Genomic DNA, 18,602 nt, shown 5'->3' on the forward strand with positions numbered 1-18,602 from the left:
ACTAAGAAGAGGATGGAGCAAACAAGAGATCCCACTCATGGACATGAGGAAATTCCTCATCATGAAATCCCTGAGATGCCTCAAGGGATGCACTTTCCTCCATAAAACTATTGGGAGCAAATCAACACCTCCCTAGGAGAATTGAGTTCCAACATGGGACAACTAAGGATGGAGCACCAAGAATATTCCATCCTCCTCCATGATCATTAGTGTCTAAGTGTCTATGCCTTAAAGTTATGAATGTCCTATGAATCCATCACCTTTCTTAAATGAAAATGTTTTTATTACAAAAGAACAAGAAGTACATGATTTCGAATTCATACTTGAAACGGGTTTAATTATCTTGATGTGGTGACAATACTTTTTGTTTTCTGAATGTATGCTTGAACAGTGCATAAGTCTTTTGAATTTGTTGTTTAAAGAAAGTTAAAATTATTGGCTCTTGAAAGAATGATGGAAAAAGGAGAAATGTTATTGAGGATCTGAAAAATCATCAAATTGATTTTTGAAGCAAGAAAAACCAGTGAATATTCAAAAAAAAGAAAAGAAAAAGCAAGCAGAAAAAGTCAATAGCCCTTTAAACCAAAAGGCAAGGGTAAAAATAAAAAGGATCCAAGGCTTTGAGCATCAGTGGATAGGAGGGCCCACAGGAATAAAATCCTGGCCTAAGCGGCTAAACCAAGCTGTCCCTAACCATGTGCTTGTGGCGTGAAGGTGTCAAGTGAAAACTTGAGACTGAGCGGTTAAAGTCGTGATCCAAAGCAAAAAGAGTGTGCTTAAGAACCCTGGACACCTCTAATTGGGGACTCTAGCAAAGCTGAGTCACAATCTGAAAAGGTTCACCCAGTTATGTGTCTGTGGCATGGATGTATCCGGTGGTAATACTGGAAAACAGAGTACTTTGGGCCACGGCCAAGACTCATAAAGTAGCTATGTTCAAGAATCAACATACTTAACTAGGAGAATCAATAACACTATCTGAATTCTGAGTTCCTATAGATGCCAATCATTCTGAACTTCAAAGGATAAAGTGAGATGCCAAAACTGTTCGGAGGCAAAAAGCTACTAGTCCCGCTCATTTAATTAGAGCTAAGTTTCATTGATAATTTGGAGTCCATAGTATATTCTCTACTTTTTGTCCTATTTGATTTTCAGTTGCTTGAGGACAAGCAACAATTTAAGTTTGGTGTTGTGATGAGCGGATAATTTATACGCTTGTTGACATTGTTTTTAGTATGTTTTTAGTATATTTTAGTTAGTTTTTATTATATTTTTATTAGTTTTTATTTAAAATTCACTTTTCTGGACTTTACTATGAGTTTGTGTGTTTTTCTTTGATTTCAGGTATTTTCTGGCTGAAATTGAGGGACCTGAGCAAAAATCTGATTTAGAGCCTAAAAAGGACTGCAGATGCTGTTGGATTCTGACTTCCCTGCACTCGAAGTAGATTTTCTGGAGCTACAGAAGCCCAATTGGCGCGCTCTTAGTTGCTTTGGAAAGTAGACATCCTGGGCTTTCCAGCAATATATGATAGTTCATATTTTGCCCGAGATTTGATGGCCCAAACCGGCGTTCCAAATCAGCTCAAGAATGCCCGGCGTTAAACGCCGGAACTGGCACAAAAGTGGGAGTTAAACGCCCAAACTGGCACAAAAGCTGGTGTTTAACTCCAAGAAAAGTCTCTACACATGAAAGCTTCAATGCTCAGTCCAAGCACACACCAAGTGGGCCCGGAAGTGGATTTTTATGTCATTTACTCATTTCTGTAAACCCTAAGCTACTAGTTTTCCATAAATAAGACCTTTTGCTATTGTATTTTCATCTTGGTTCTTCTGGTTCCCTCTCTGGGGCCGAAGCTAATGATCACCATTATCACTTATGTATTTTCAATGGTGGAGTTTCTACACACCATAGATTAAGGTGTGGAGCTCTGCTGTACCTCGAGTATCAATGCAATTACTATTGTTCTTCTATTCAATTCAGCTTATTCTTGTTCTAAGATATCACTTGTTTCTCAACTTGATGAATGTGATGATCCGTGACACTCATCATCATTCTCACCTATGAACGTGTGCCTGACAACCACCTCCGTTCTACTTTAGATTGAGTGGATATCTCTTGGATCCCTTAATCGGAATCTTCGTGGTATAAGCTAGAATTGATGGCGACATTCAAGAGAATCCGGAAGGTCTAAACCTTGTCTGTGGTATTCTGAGTAGGATTCAAGGATTGAATAACTGTGACGAGCTTCAAACTCGCGATTTTGGGGCGTTAGTGACAGATGCAAAAGAATCACTGGATTCTATTCCGACATGATCGAGAACCGACAGCTGAATAGCCGTGCTGTGATAGAGCGCGTTGAACATTTTCACTGAGAGGACGGGACTGTAGCCACTGACAATGGTGATGCCCAACATACAACTTGATATGGAAAGGAGTAAGAAGGATTGGATGAAGACAGTAGGAAAGCAGAGAGATGGAAGGGACAAAGCATCTCCATACGCTTATCTGAAATTCTCACCATTGAATTACATAAGTATCTCTATCTTTATTTTATGTTTTATTTATCCTTTAATCATTAATCCTCCATAACCATTTGAATCCGCCTGACTGAGATTTACAAGATGACCATAGCTTGCTTCATACCAACAATCTCCGTGGAATCGACCCTTACTCGTGTAAGGTTTATTACTTGGACGACCCAGTGCACTTGCTGGTTAGTTGTGCAAAGTTGTGATAAAGAGTTGAGATTGCAATTGAGCGTACCATGTTGATGGTGCCATTGATGATCATAATTTCGTGCACCAACCGTCCAACTTAAGGACGTAAAAGCAAAGTGCTAGGTGGGAGACAACCCACCATGGTATGATCGTTCCTTTTCATTCCTAACTCCATTTTATTTTTGTTTTTTCCTAGTGTTCATTCACAGTTTCTGCATATTCATCTGCATTAAAAAAAAGGGTGTTCTGCGCGCAAGCATCGTTGACGCGTACACGTCATGCGTGAAATCACAACACCAAGGAAGATAGCAAAGAGTTGGGCAGGAGTGGTGTTGGAAGTGTGCTTTGCGCACAGGCAAACCCACGCGTACGCGTACCTCACGCGTGCGCATCGCTTGCGCTTTCAGCAGCCCACTCGTAAGCGTCCCTGACGCGTATGCGTGCCTTTAGAAATCGGCGTAAATGGGTGTTGAACCCAAAAGTTGTGCTGGCTTGGGGCTGGAATTGTGCTAGAGGCACAATCTTTATCACGCGTACGCGTGCCTGACGCATGCGCGTCATTTTTACCTTGTCCCCATCCACATATGCGCGTACCTGACGCGCACGCGTCGTCTGCCTTTCTAGCCCTCGTGCGCACCAACCTCAGAGTTGTGCGTATGCAGGGCTGCCTTCGCGCGATTCGTACAATTTGAGAGCGCGCGGACGCCTCCTAGACGCATACGCGTCGCATGCGACGAATAATTAAAACAGCACGCCGCCCATATTTCTTTTCCTTCCCCCAATCCTAATTTCTTTCCTCCCCCTTTCTTTCTTCTTTCTTCTTCTATCTTTTCTATCTTCTTCTATCTTTTCTATCTTCTTAGTCTTTTTCTCCTCTTATTTCTTTCCCACTCACATCCTCCATTACCTCTCTCTCTTCATCTTCTTCTCAAGGTTCTTTCTTCCTATCTTCTTCTTTCCTTCTTACTATTTACCTATTCTTTTTGTATTCTTTTAATTGGTGTTAAAAATTTAAATGGATGATTGTTTTCATCTATAATTGCTTGCGGACATTTTAGGGAGTGATTTGACAATTAATATTAATTTTTGGGGTTGAATGCATGTTTGGATTTCATATTTTCCCTAACATATGTTACATGCATACCAAGTGTTTGTGGAAAAGCCCGTATGGCATTGTGCATTCTTAATTATTCTATTCTTCTACTCTACTGCCTGTTTTTCACAAAACCCTTGCAATCTTTTATTAATTAAATATAATTGTCCATACAAACGTGATTGTTAGTTTGTTACATTTGATAATCAAATTGAGCTTTTAATGCTTGATCTATGCTACTCATGCCTTTGCTGGCATGCTAATAAACATCTTGCATCTAATTATCTTAATTTATCATGCTATATTTCCATTGATGTCCTACTTACATGGAATCGTGACCATGTGTTTACGACATTCTTCTTTACCTTGGCATGGATTATCACTTGTACTTCCTCCTCCCGGTTCTAGCTATTTGATTTCATGTCCCTGTCTTTTCTCTCTTTTCAGGATGGCCACCAGGAAGGGTAAAGAGAAAGCCTCTGACAAGCCATCGGTGAGGAGAGGAACGAGGAGAGCACCAGCTGCGGAACCATCCTCAACATCGGTCAAGCCATCAACAAAGCGGGTCAAGAGGATCATCAAGGTCAATGAAACCGAGAAAGCCTTTCCAGCAAGAGACACTGCGCGGTTCACTAACCACTACTGTGAGCGGATGTTCCCCATCATGGCTAAGCGGAACTACAATAATGAGCACCTACTCATCCTCCCTACCAACATTGTTGATCTTGTAGAGCCCCGCATTGAGCACAGACAATGGGGATTCTTACGAAAGCAGCCACGGCAGGTCAACCTCTCATGGGTAGTAGAATTCTACTCCAATTTTCACATGCTAGCCCTGCAGTCTATCTATGTCCGTCAGAAGCAAATCCCATATCTGAAGGGGCCATTCAGCGAGCTTTAGATCTCCCCTCTGCTCCAGAAGAATTGGACGTATACCAAGAAGCTTCTGTCAAGCGCCAAACATACAAATTCAACTGGGACGACGTCCTCAGAGTTATAGCACAACTTGGCAGCAGATGGATCTACGGATACCATCGATCCCGACCTAAGGGCATATGGGCTTCAGCACTTACCTTAGAGGCTCGAGTGTGGGCACAAATCATGTCCCACTATGTCTTTCTGAGCACTCACGAGTTCTCCTTCACTGCGGACATAGCTGTTTTCATCTGGTGTATCCTTACAGACTAGCCTCTAAACTTACCGAGACACCTCTGGCAAGCCATGGGACACGTCCAGATTGTGGGCAACCTACCTTTTCCCGCATTGATTTCAAATCTAGTCGTAGCAGTCGGAGTTTCCTATAGAGCTGGGAACATCAAGGCCATGCTTTCTTGGGATGATCAGTATGTTCCGAATGGGAAGTACATCAGACCCCAAGCAGCCACTACAAGCCGTACTGAAGACCCGGCCAGCAGAATTTCCTCTCCTTTCACACCACAAGCACCTTCAACACATCAGCTGCTCCTTCAAACACATCAGAGGTTAAACCGGCTGAACCAGCAAGCAAAGTGAATGGAGTGCTGTAACAAGCACCGATTTAACTACCTCAAGGAATTGATTATTAGCAACCACTCACCTCAAGAAGAGCCAGATACTCCGGACTCCACTTCACCCACCAGCTCAGGGAGCCATGATGAGCCCAATTGTGGAGATGCTGTTACCAGCCCCGCTTTGTTCCTGACTAATGGCACTGAGGACGGTGCCAAGTTTTAAATGTGGGGAAGTTAGTACCTGACTTCCGGAGGTAATCTCTCTTTCTTAACACCAATATATTATTATTTTTTTAGATAGGATAGATTACATGTAAATAACTGCTTGCATGTATGATCTGCTTGGTTAAAAATAATGAGTTTCTTTTCAAGACTCTATTCTAGAATATTTTACTAATTAAAATTGAAAAATCTGTGTTAAAATAGTTTGGAGACTGTAATTTGGAACATAGATTATAGCTAAGAACATACAACCTATGAGATTTTGAGCTTAATTAGATGATTACATTATTTAACCATGAATTTTTATTCTTGTGTGTTTCCTTCTCTATGATTGCAATTCATGGTTTGTTCCATTCTGTATGTCCATTGTTTAGTGTACTCACATGCATACATATGATTGAGGCCATCATTTGTTATTAGCTCACTTATCCCAAATAGCCTACCATTTCAATTACCTTTGTTTGCCACTTTGAGCCTTTTAATCCACATATGTTCTTTATATTACCACATCACTAGCCTTAAGCGAAAAAACAATTAATGACCTGATTTGAATCATTGGTTAGCTTAAGATAGTGTGTTAACTAAGTGTGGGGAAATTGTGGAAACATGGGTTGATAGGAATGTGTTATCTTCCTATTTTATTTAAATATTGGGAATTTAGGTGCCTAATCATGTGAAAAAGGAAAAACCATATGCATTGAAATGTTATGTTTGTTTTCATGTTCAAAAAAAAATAAATAAATAATAAATAAATAAATAGGGGATAACATTACCCCAATGCTAAGTTTAATAAAAGATCAATGCATATGTGGTGAGATTAAAAGTTGATACATGAGTATGTGATGCAAAAGTGGGAATTTTGGGTAGCTAGGCATGATCTTAGAATTGCATAAAGTGTGTGTGTGTGTGTGTGTGTGTATGTGTGTGTTAGGTGAGAACTTAGGTTAGTCAAAGATTCAAGTGATAGCTCACTTAGCCATACATATACCCTCACCCTCATCTTAGCCACATTACAACCTTGAAAAGACCTCATGATATTTTCATTGGTACATTAAATATTTGTTGATTGGTTAGATGAAGAACAAAGTTTTAGAAAGCGTGACTAGAGAAGAGTAGAGTGATTAACCCTAGGCACTTGAGAGATTAGAGTGCATATACACTACCATGGGCTATTAAGTTCCCTGCTTTCATGGGCTATTAAGTTTGCTTGTTTTTATTGTATGATTTGAATTAGTGAAATTTGATTTATATTTGTCTTAGAGAACTTGTTTACTTTTAACCAAGTAGAAAAAAACATCTCAGCATATAGTTGCATTCATATATAGGTTGCATTTCATGAGTCTTACTTTCCCCTATTCATTCTTTTTGTCTCCTTGAGCTTAGCATGAGGACATGCTAATGTTTAAGTGTGGGGAGATTGATAAACTACTATTTTATGGTCTATCTTGTGCTCAATTGAGTGGTTTTTATCAAGTCTTTGCACACTTATTCATACTAATTGCATGATTTTATAATTCCTTTCTAATTTTGTTCTATGGTTGAAAACTTGTTTCCTAAGCCTTTAAATTGTGTATTTTTAGTGTCCCTTCATACCATTCGATGCTTTGATCTGTGTGTTAAGTATTTTCAGGCTTTATAGGGTAGAAATGGCTTAGAGGATGAAGAGGAAGCTTGCATAAATAGAAGGAGCACAAGAATTGAAGGAGATAGCCAGCGAGGAGCGACACGTGTACGTACTACGCGTGAATTGGAGTTTGCACAGCGACGCGTGCGCGTACCTTACGTGCAGAAAATGCAGAAAATGCTGAGGGCAATTTCAAGCTGAGTTTCGACCCAGTTTTTGGCCCAGAAACACAGACTAGAACTAGGGGATAGCAGAGACTCAGCAGACATTCACACATTGACTCATTCATTAGTTTTCAATTTTAGTTTTTGAATCATAGAGAGAAAATCACTACTTCCTCTAGGGTTCTTGACATTCATAGATTTCGAGTTTTAATGCTTTTGATGCTTTTACTTTGGATATTGAGAAGAGTTACTACCTCCGTGGAGCTCCCATTACTTTATTTTGTTTCCTTATTCCTTTTCTCTTTTAATTGCCCATTAACCCTGTTCAGATTCGTATGTTTATGGTTTTGGGATTTATTAATGAAAAGAACTATTTTTACCTTTAATCAATTTTCAGTTATTATTCAATTGATCATGTCCTCTCTTTATTCCCCTTATATGCCTATGAACGTAGTATTCATGTCAATGGAGTAGATTCCCAACTTGACTTGGGAGTTAATTAAGAGGAGAACCTTGAGTTGGGAATACTCAAGTATTAATTTTAATTGGAAGTTGTTGGCTGGCTTTCTAGTCTCTAACTCTAATCCTTCCTTAGGATAGGATTAGGACTTAAGGATAGATTTGGTTGGTTAGTTACTTGACTTTCCTTTATTCAGTGAAGGATAACCAAGTAGAACAACAACCTCTTACTATTACACTTGGGAACATCCGACAAGGATAGAACTTACGATTAATCTTCTCCCAGTCAAGGCTTTTTATTATAATTAATTAAATCTCTCTTTCATTTTATTTGCTTTAATTTTGTTCTTCAACTCTTAAATTTCTCAGAAAACTTCTGATTAATAAAATAGCACTCTTTTGTCAACTCGTTGGGAGACGACCTGGGATTCCTACTCCCAGTATTTTTATCTCTAAATTTTGTGACAACCCTTTAAATTGATATGCGGAATCTTCATTGGTTAAGAGCTATACTCGCAACGTCAGTTCATTATAAATTCTTAATCGCTAATTTTTCGCACGTCACGCATACTACGTCGTAGTATAGCATAGGTATTATATTTGCCTTCCTTTGCAAATCGAGCCCGATGACTATTTTAAAATCGTCCATAGGTGCTACTGAGAAATCCACAAGGCCCATCTTCAACCCAAGCCTCTTTGCTTCATCAGACGTGATGAAGTTGTGTGTAGCACCAGTGTCGATCATAGCCATGACAGCTCTTTCATTGATAAAGGCTTTGACATACATCAAGCCTTTCTTTTCTGCAGTGCTTACCTCTTTACCCTTCACAGCATTTATGTGTTGGATCGATCCAACACACTCAGTTACTTGAGTTTGAGCTTCTCGTTCCTCGGCGATAGATGCCAAAGTCCCTAGTTTGGGACAATCCTTCATTGGTGTGGTCCCTTGCACACGAAGCATCCTCCTTTGGGAATAAAAGCCTTCTTCTTTTCTTCGTACTCTTTCTTTGAAGAGTATTTTCCTTCCTTCTTGGTTGAGAAACTTTTCCCCTTGTCTCCTCCACCTTTAGCAGAACTAGATTTGGAGGAAGACTTGGGTTTAGAGTCTCCCCTATGATACTCAGTGAGTGATTTGGCCACCACGATGGCCTCATCGACATCCTTAATATTCCTTCTTTGTAGTTCTTGCTTTGCCCAAGGTTGGAGTCCATCAATGAAGAAGAACAATGCATCCTCTGATGCTATGTTAGGGATTTGAAGCGTGAGAGTAGTGAACTCCTTTACGTAGTCGCTAATCGTACTCTTGTGCTTCAACTCCCTTAACTTCTTCCTTGCTTCATAAACCACATTGTCTTTTCAACTCCCTCTTGAAATCTTCCCATGTGGCTATATTGCAAGTACCCTTTTTCATATCTACGCACTTTCTCCTCCACCACAAGGTAGCATTATCAGAAAGGTAGAGGACTGCAGTGTGTACTTTTATTGCTTCTTCGACCGCCCCTTGGCCTTCAAAGTAGCTCTCCATTTGCCGTAGGAAGTTCTCCACCTCTCGAGCGTCCCTCGCGCCCTTGAACTCCTTTGGCTTTGGGAGATCAATCTTTGTCGTCTCCTTTATAATGGTTGGTCGAGATTTTGCCTCCTCGAACCAAATGCGAACTTCCTCAAATAGCTTCAAGGAATTTTCAAGCTTCTCTTCGATTTGGAGCATGCTTTCTTTGAAAGCATATAGTTCTCCCAACACATGAGCCTCGAGGGTCTCCTTGTCATATTCTATCCTTTGGAAGCGCTCATCCATAGAGGATAGAACATTCTCCAACATAGAAACTCTCTCTTCTAAGAAGTTAGAGTCCTTACCTCTAGGCTCACTTGAAGAACGGACCTTCTTGCCTCCCCATTGAGAAGGAATAACATTCCTTCTCCTTTGAGACTCAACATGCTCCATGGTTACACTAGGAGCCATACCCACAAACCACTTGTGCTCTCTCTCGAGCTTGGCTCTGATGCCAAATTGTCACGGCCTTGGACACACTCCAACGCTACCGTGCCGGCACTCGGACTTAATCAACCTCTTGTGCTAAGACCAAGTTAGCCTAACCATCAATACTTAGCAAGAAAGCTAAGAACACAAGAGAACACAAGAGAAAGGAAGCTTGGTGGAAAGAACACTTTATTCCTCAAGTGTTTGTTACAAATGATTCACACATGACTCACACTAACTCTCACATCCTATTTATAGCCATCCACCTCCTTAATAGATGATAAGGATTAAATCTAATCAACGGTCTAGATTAATCATCTAGGACCTTCTTTACAAATATCTATTCTACCACAACTTTCTAAATATTTCTAGATTATTTCGTACCACTCTTTATACTTCTATATACATCTACACTCTTCTAGAATACTCTATGTCCTTCCAGAGTCTTCTAGAACCTTCTAGGATATTCCGAGACCTTCTAGGACATTCTAGAATGTTCCAGAACCATCTAGAGCATTATCAAACACTCCAGAAAACTATACAAACATTGTTAAATTTAACCTTCTAAAATTTACCGTGACAATAGTTTCGAGGATATTGATCAACATACTTGGAATATGAGATGACGCTAATACTAGTAAAATAATAAGTATGAATAGCATTAAAACATTGGTTGTTTGGTTGATTGTTAAATAATGTTTCCTGCATAAACATATGTCATATAATTAAATATGCAATTTTGGTTAACGGATTATTAACCAATTTTTTTTCTTTCACAGTACTGCTAATTAAGTTTCTTATAAAATTCAAGCAAGTTAATTATAGTTGTTTTTTTGGGTTAAGTACGAATTTGGTCTCTAAGAGAGGGGTTAAAATTTTTTTTCATCCCCAATTTTTTTTTACTTACAAAATTATCCCTAAGGTTTATCTTAGTTTTAAAACCGTCCTTTGGATTAAAATACCCCTTCTCCTTCTTTCCCAAAATCAAATACAAGCAAAAGCAGAACCAGAATCAGAACTAGAAGTAGGAACATGAGCAGAAGCAGAACCAAAAGTAGAAGCAGAAGCAGCAACAATGAAATAATGTAATAAATAGTAAAAAAATGAATAATAGATCAACAAATCTGTATAATAAAATAATGTAATCAAGCAGAAGTAGAAGTAAGAGCAGGAGAAAGAGCAAGAGCAGAACAACAACAAGAACAATGAAACAATGTAATCAACCAGAAGTAGAAGCAATCAAAAGCAACAATATAAAAGAACCATAATCAAAATTCAACAACATAATAGAAGTATAAGCAGAAGAATGGAATTAAAATTAACAACATAAAAGAAGTAGAAGCGCCTTTCTCTACCCTCTTCACCGCCGATCACCCTCACTCACTGAAGCATTTCCCCCCTGTTCGAACCCTAGTTTTGCCAACCAGTCCCAGTCAGCATCTCCGTCCACGCCGAGACGAGCCACCCGAACCACCCTCATTTCTCTTTTCTTCTTCATCTCCTCTTTTCTCTTTTCCTCTGTTCACTGTCCCCTGGCCAATCCGCCATCACAGTGCTGCCACCCTTTTCTTCTTCTCTTCGCGCTACCCTAGCGCCACTGTCACAACGCGAAGCCCTCTTCTCCTCCCTTGGCTCACCTCCAGTTCGTGCCATCTTCTTTGAGCTTCACCATCACTGTCGACCTCTTTGATGGTGGAAAAATCGCCGATAAAGATTTTTACAAAGATAATCACGTTGCAAGTATAGTTCTAAACCGACAATTCAACCTCAATCAAATTTAATTTGTTTGTCACTTAAGCAAATCCAATAAAATTAACCGAAGTATTAAACCTCGGGTCATCTCTCAAGGAATTACAGGGAAGTGTACTTACTATTGATTATGGGAAAATGTTTTTGGGTTTTTGAAATAAGGAACAAGGAAATAAAATGGCAAGAAATTAAATTAATAACTAAGAAAACTCTTAACTAGGATTGAGAGTTAGAAGTCATGTCCTCGTTATCGTCATCAATTGTGATGGTAAATGTATTTCGCGTTCACTTATTTAACCTCTAACAATGAAGGTAAGTCAAGTGAACAAAATCAACTTAGGTTCACAAGTCCTTATCAAAGATTAGATTTAGTGAAGCCTAAGCCAATAGCTATTTTCAATTATCCTTCAACAAGAGAATTTGATAACTCTATAGTCTCAACTAATCAATCCAGGTGGTGCACGAAATTGTGATCATCAATGGCGCCATCAACATGGTACGCTCATTGCAATCTCAACTCTTCATCACAACTCCGCACAACTAACCAGCAAGTGCACTGGGTCGTCCAAGTAATAAACCTTACGCGAGTAAGGGTCGATCCCACGGAGATTGTTGGTATGAAGCAAGCTATGGTCATCTTGTAAATCTTAGTCAGGCAGACTCAAATGGGTATAGATGATGAATGAAACATAAAGATAAGGATAGAGATACTTATGTAATTCATTGGTGGGAATTTCAGATAAGCGCATGAAGATGCTATGTCCCTTCCGTCTCTCTGCTTTCCTACTGTCTTCATCCAATCCTTCTTTACTCCTTTCCATGGCAAGCTTATGCAAGGGTTTCACCGTTGTCAGTGGCTACCTCCCATCCTCTCAGTGGAAATGTTCAACGCACCCTGTCACGGCACGGCTATCCATCTGTCGGTTCTCGATCAGGCCGAAATAGAATCCATTGATTCTTTTGCGTCTGTCACTAACGCCCCGCCCTCAGGAGTTTGAAGCACGTCACAGTCATTCAATCATTGAATCCTACTCAGAATACCACAGACAAGGTTAGACCTTCCGGATTCTCTTGAATGCCGCCATCAGTTCTAGCCTATACCACGAAGACTCTGATCTCACGGAATGGCTGGCTCGGTTGTCAGGTGAGCACTCGGTTGTCAAGTGATCAACCATGCATCGTGTATCAGGAATCCAAGAGATATTCACCCAATCTAAGGTAGAACGGAGGTGGTTGTCAGGCACACATTCATAGGTGAGAATGATGATGAGTGTCACGGATCATCACATTCATCAAGTTGAAGAACAAGTGATATCTTAGAACAAGAACAAGCGGAATTGAATAGAAGAACAATAGTAATTGCATTAATACTTCGAGGTACAGCAGAGCTCCACACCTTAATCTATGGTGTGTAGAAACTCCACCGTTGAAAATACATAAGAACAAGGTCTAGGCATGGCCGAATGGCCAGCCTCCCAAAGAGGGTTCAATCATAAAAACATGATCAAAAGATGAAAATACAATAGTAAAAGGTCCTATTTATAGAAAACTAGTAACCTAAGGTTTACAAAGATGAGTAAATGACATAAAAATCCACTTCCGGGCCCACTTTGTGTGTGCTTGGGCTGAGCAATGAAGCATTTTTGTGTAGAGACTCTTCTTGGAGTTAAACGCCAGCTTTTGTGCCAGTTTGGGCGTTTAACTCCCACTTTGGTGCCAGTTCCGGCGTTTAACGCTGGAATTTCTGAAGGTGACTTTGAACGCCGGTTTGGGCCATCAAATCTTGGGCAAAGTATGGACTATATATTGCTGGAAAGCCCAGGATGTCTACTTTCCAACACCGTTGAGAGCGCGCCAATTGGGCTTCTGTAGCTCCAGAAAATCCACTTCGAGTGCAGGGAGGTCAGAATCCAACAGCATCTACAGTCCTTTTCAGTCTCTGAATCAGATTTTTGCTCAGGTCCCTCAATTTCAGCCAGAAAATACCTAAAATCACAGAAAAACATACAAACTCATAGTAAAGTCCAGAAAAGTGAATTTTAACTAAAAACTAATAAAAATATACTAAAAACTAAACCAAATCTACTAAAAACATACTAAAAACAATGCCAAAAAGCGTACAAATTATCCGCTCATCACAACACCAAACTTAAATTGTTGCTTGTCCTCAAGCAACTGAAAATCAAATAAGATAAAAAGAAGAGAATATGCAATGAATTCCAAAAACATCTATGAAGATCAGTATTAATTAGATGAGCGGGGCTTTTAGCTTTTTGCCTCTGAACAGTTTTGGCATCTCACTTTATCCTTTGAAATTCAGAATGATTGGCTTCTTTAGGAACTCAGAATCCAGATAATGTCATTGATTCTCCTAGTTAAGTATGATGATTCTTGAACACAGCTACTTATTGAGTCTTGGCCGTGGCCCAAAGCACTCTGTCTTCCAGTATTACCACCGGATACATTCATGCCACAGACACATAATTGGGTGAACCTTTTCAGATTGTGACTCAGCTTTGCTAAAGTCCCCAATTAGAGGTGTCCAAGGTTCTTAAGCACACTCTTTTTGCCTTGGATCACAACTTTATTTCTTTCTTTTTCTTTTCTTTTTCTTTCTCTCTTTTTTTTCGTCTCTTTTCTCTCTCTTTTTTTTTGTATTCACTGCTTTTTCTTGCTTCAAGAATCATTTTTATGATTTTTCAGATCCTCAGTAACATGTCTCCTTTTTCATCATTCTTTCAAGAGCCAACATTCATGAATCACAAATTCAAAAGACATATGCACTGTTTAAGCATGCATTCAGAAAACAAAAGTGTTGCCACCACATCAAAATAATTAAACTGTTATAAAATTCAAAATTCATGCAATTCTTTTTCTTTTTCAATTAAGAACATTTTTTTATTCAAGAAAGGTGATGGATTCATAGGACATTCATAACTTTAAGGCATAGACACTTAAGACACTAATGATCATAAGACACAAACATGGATAAACATAAGCATGAAAATTCAAAAAACAAGAAAATAAAGAACAAGGAGATTAAAGAACGGGTCCACCTTAGTGATGGCGGCTTGTTCTTCCTCTTGAAGGTCTTATGGAGTGCTTGAGCTCCTCAATGTCTCTTCCTTGTCTTTGTTGCTCCTCTCTCATGATTCTTTGATCTTTTCTAATTTCATGGAGGAGGATGGAATGTTCTTGGTGCTCCACCCTTAGTTGTCCCATGTTGGAACTCAATTCTCCTAGGGAGGTGTTCAGTTGCTCCCAATAGTCTTGTGGAGGAAAGAGCATCCCTTGAGGCATCTCAGGGATCTCATGATGAGAGGGGTCTCTTGTTTGCTCCATTCTTTTCTTAGTGATGGGCTTATCCTCATCAATGGGGGTGTCTCCTTCTATGTCAACTCCTACTGAATAACAGAGGTGACAAATGAGATGAGGAAAGGCTAACCTTGCCAAGGTAGAGGACTTGTCCGCCACCTTATAGAGTTCTTGGGCTATAACCTCATGAACTTCTACTTCTTCTCCAATCATGATGCTATGAATCATGATGGCCCTGTCTAGAGTAACTTCGGACCGGTTGCTAGTGGGAATGATTGAGCGTTGGATAAACTCCAACCATCCTCTAACCACGGGCTTGAGGTCATGCCTTCTTAGTTGAACCGACTTTCCTCTTGAATCTCTCTTCCATTGGGCGCCCTCTTCACAAATGTCAGTGAGGACTTGGTCCAACCTTTGATCAAAGTTGACCCTTCTAGTGTAAGGATGTTCATCTCCTTGCATCATAGGCAAGTTGAATGCCAACCTTACATTTTCCGGACTAAAATCCAAGTATTTTCCCCGAACCATAGTAAGCCAATTCTTTGGATTCGTGTTCACACTTTGATCATGGTTCTTGGTGATCCATGCATTGGCATAGAACTCTTGAACCATTAAGATTCCTACTTGCTGAATGGGGTTGGTAAGAACTTCCCAACCTCTTCTTCGGATCTCATGTCGGATCTCCAGATATTCACTCTTTTTGAGTGAAAAAGGGACCTCGGGGATCACCTTTTTTAAGGCCACAACTTCATAGAAGTGGTCTTGATGCACCCTTGAGATGAATCTTTCCATCTCCCATGACTCGGAGGTAGAAGCTTTTGCCTTTCCTTTCCTCTTTCTAGAGGTTTTTCCGGCCTTGGATGCCATAAATAGTTATGGAAAAACAAAAAGCAATGCTTTTACCATACCAAACTTAAAAGGTTTGCTCGTCCTCGAGCAAAAGAAGAAAGAAGAGAGTAGAAGAAGAAGAAATGAGAAAGAAGGGAATGGCGTAGTGTTCGGCCAAAAAGGGGAAGAAGTGGTGTTTAGGTTGTGGGAAAATGAAGGAGTGAAGATGGGTATATATAGGAGTGGGGGAAGGGTTATGGTTCGGCTATGGAAGGGTGAGCTTGGGAGGGAAAGTGGTTTGAATTTGAATGGTGAGGTAGGTGGGGTTTTATGAAGGATGGATGTAAGTGGTGAAGAGAAAGATGGGATTTGATAGGTGAAGGGTTTTTGGGGAAGAGGTATTGAGGTGATTGGTGAATGGGTGAAGAAGAGAGAGAGTGGTGGGGTTGGTGGGGTTGGTGGGGATCCTGTGGGGTCCACAGATCCTGAGGTGTCAAGGAAAAGTCATCCCTGCACCAAATGGCATGCAAAATTGCGTTTTTAGCCAATTCTGACGTTAAACGCCGGGCTGGTGCCCATTTTTGGCGTTTAACGCCAGGTTCTTGCCCTTTCCTGGCGTTTAACGCCAGTTGGTGCCCCTTTCTGGCGTTAAACGCCCAGAATGGTGCCAGACTGGGCGTTAAACGCCCATCTGCTAGCCTTACTGGCGTTTAAACGCCAGTAGGTTCTTCCTCCAGGGTGTGCTATTTTTCTTCCTGTTTTTCATTCTGTTTTTGCTTTTTCAATTGATTTTGTGACTTCTCATGATCATCAACCTACAGAAAAAATAAAATAACAAAGAGAAATATATAAAATATAACATTGGGTTGCCTCCCAACAAGCGCTTCTTTAATGTCAGTAGCTTGACAGATGGCTCTCATGGAGCCTCACATTTTCTCAGAGCAATGTTGGAACCTCCCAACACCAAACTTAGAGTTTGAATGTGGGGGTTCAACACCAAACTTAGAGTTTGGTTGTGGCCTCCCAACACCAAACTTAGAGTTTGATTGTGGGGGCTCTGTTTGACTCTGGTTTGAGAGAAGCTCTTCATACTTCCTCTCCATGGTGACAGAGGGATATCCTTGAGCCTTAAACACAAAGGATTCTTCATTCACTTGAATGATCAGTTCACCTCCATCAACATCAATCACAGCCTTTGCTGTGGCTAGGAAGGGTCTGCCAAGGATGATGGATTCATCCATGCACTTCCCAGTCTCTAGGACTATGAAATCAGCAGGGATGTAATGGTCTTCAATCTTTACCAGAACATCCTCTACAAGTCCATAAGCTTGTTTTCTTGAATTGTCTGCCATCTCTAGTGAGATTCTTACAGCTTGTACCTCAAAGATCCCTAGCTTCTCCATTACAGAGAGAGGCATGAGGTTTACACTTGACCCTAAGTCACACAGAGCCTTCTTGAAGGTCATGGTGCCTATGGTACAAGGTAGTGAAAACTTCCCAGGGTCTTGTCTCTTTTGAGGTAATTTCTGCCTAGACAAGTCATCCAGTTCTTTGGTGAGCAAAGGAGGTTCGTTCTCCCAAGTCTCATTTCCAAATAACTTGTCATTTAGCTTCATGATTGCTCCAAGGTATTTAGCAACTTGCTCTTCAGTGACATACTCATCCTCTTCAGAGAAAGAATACTCATCAGAGCTCATGAATGGCAGAAGTAAGTCCAATGGAATCTCTATGGTCTCATTTTGAGCCTCAGATTCCCATGGTTCCTCATTAGGGAACTCATTGGAGGCTAGTGCACGCCCATTGAGGTCTTTCTCAGTGGCGTTCACTTCCTCTCCTTCCTCTCCAAATTCGGCCATGTTGATGGCCTTGCACTCTCCTTTTGGATTTTCTTCTGTATTGCTTGGAAGAGTACTAGGAGGGAGTTCAGTAATTTTCTTGCTCAGCTGTCCCACTTGTGCCTCCAAATTCCTAATGGAGGACCTTGTTTCAGTCATGAAACTTTGAGTGGTTTTGATTAGATCAGAGACCATTGTTGCTAAGTCAGAGTTACTCTGCTTAGAACTCTTTGTCTGTTGCTGAGAAGATGATGGAAAAGGCTTGCCATTGCTAAACCTGTTTCTCCCACCATTATTGTTGTTGAAACCTTGTTGAGGTCTCTGTTGATCCTTCCATGAGAAATTTGGATGATTTCTCCATGAAGAATTATAGGTGTTTCCATAGGGTTCTCCTAGGTAATTCACCTCTTCCATTGAAGGGTTCTCAGGATCATAGGCTTCTTCTTCAGATGAAGCATCCTTAGTACTGCTTGGTGCATTTTGCATTCCAGACAGACTTTGAGAAATCAAATTGACTTGTTGAGTCAATATCTTGTTCTGAGCCAGAATGGCATTCAGAGTATCAATCTCAAGAACTCCTTTCTTCTGATTTGTCCCATTGTTCACAGGATTCCTTTCAGAAGTGTACATGAATTGGTTATTTGCAACCATTTCAATTAGTTCTTGAGCTTCTGTAGGCGTCTTTTTCAAATGAAGAGATCCTCCAGCAGAGCTATCCAAAGACATCTTGGATAGTTCAGAGAGACCATCATAGAAAATACCTATGATGCTCCATTCATAAAGCATGTCAGAAGGACATTTTCTGATCAATTGTTTGTATCTTTCCCAAGCTTCATAGAGGGATTCTCCATCCTTCTGTCTAAAGGTTTGGACTTCCACTCTAAGCTTACTCAATTTTTGAGGTGGAAAGAACTTTGCCAAGAAGGCATTGACTAGCTTTTCCCATGAGTCCAGGCTTTCTTTAGGTTGTGAGTCCAACCATGTTCTAGCTCTGTCTCTTACAGCAAAAGGGAATAGCATAAGTCTGTAGACCTCAGGGTCAACCCCATTAGTCTTGACAGTGTCACAGATTTGCAAGAATTCAGCTAAGAACTGATGAGGATCTTCCAATGGAAGTCCATGGAA

General features: G+C 40.3%; 1 non-coding gene across 1 annotated transcript; it reads left to right on the top strand.

Moving 5' to 3' along the window:
- Window positions 1-18,257: 18,257 nt before the first annotated feature.
- On the top strand, window positions 18,258-18,365 carry LOC130984623 (small nucleolar RNA R71). Its single transcript, XR_009088541.1, has one exon. It is a non-coding gene; the product is annotated as a small nucleolar RNA R71 (small nucleolar RNA).
- The last annotated feature ends 237 nt before the right edge of the window (window positions 18,366-18,602 follow it).

Source organism: Arachis stenosperma, chromosome 5, assembly GCF_014773155.1.
Source record: "Arachis stenosperma cultivar V10309 chromosome 5, arast.V10309.gnm1.PFL2, whole genome shotgun sequence".
NCBI lineage: Eukaryota > Viridiplantae > Streptophyta > Magnoliopsida > Fabales > Fabaceae > Arachis > Arachis stenosperma.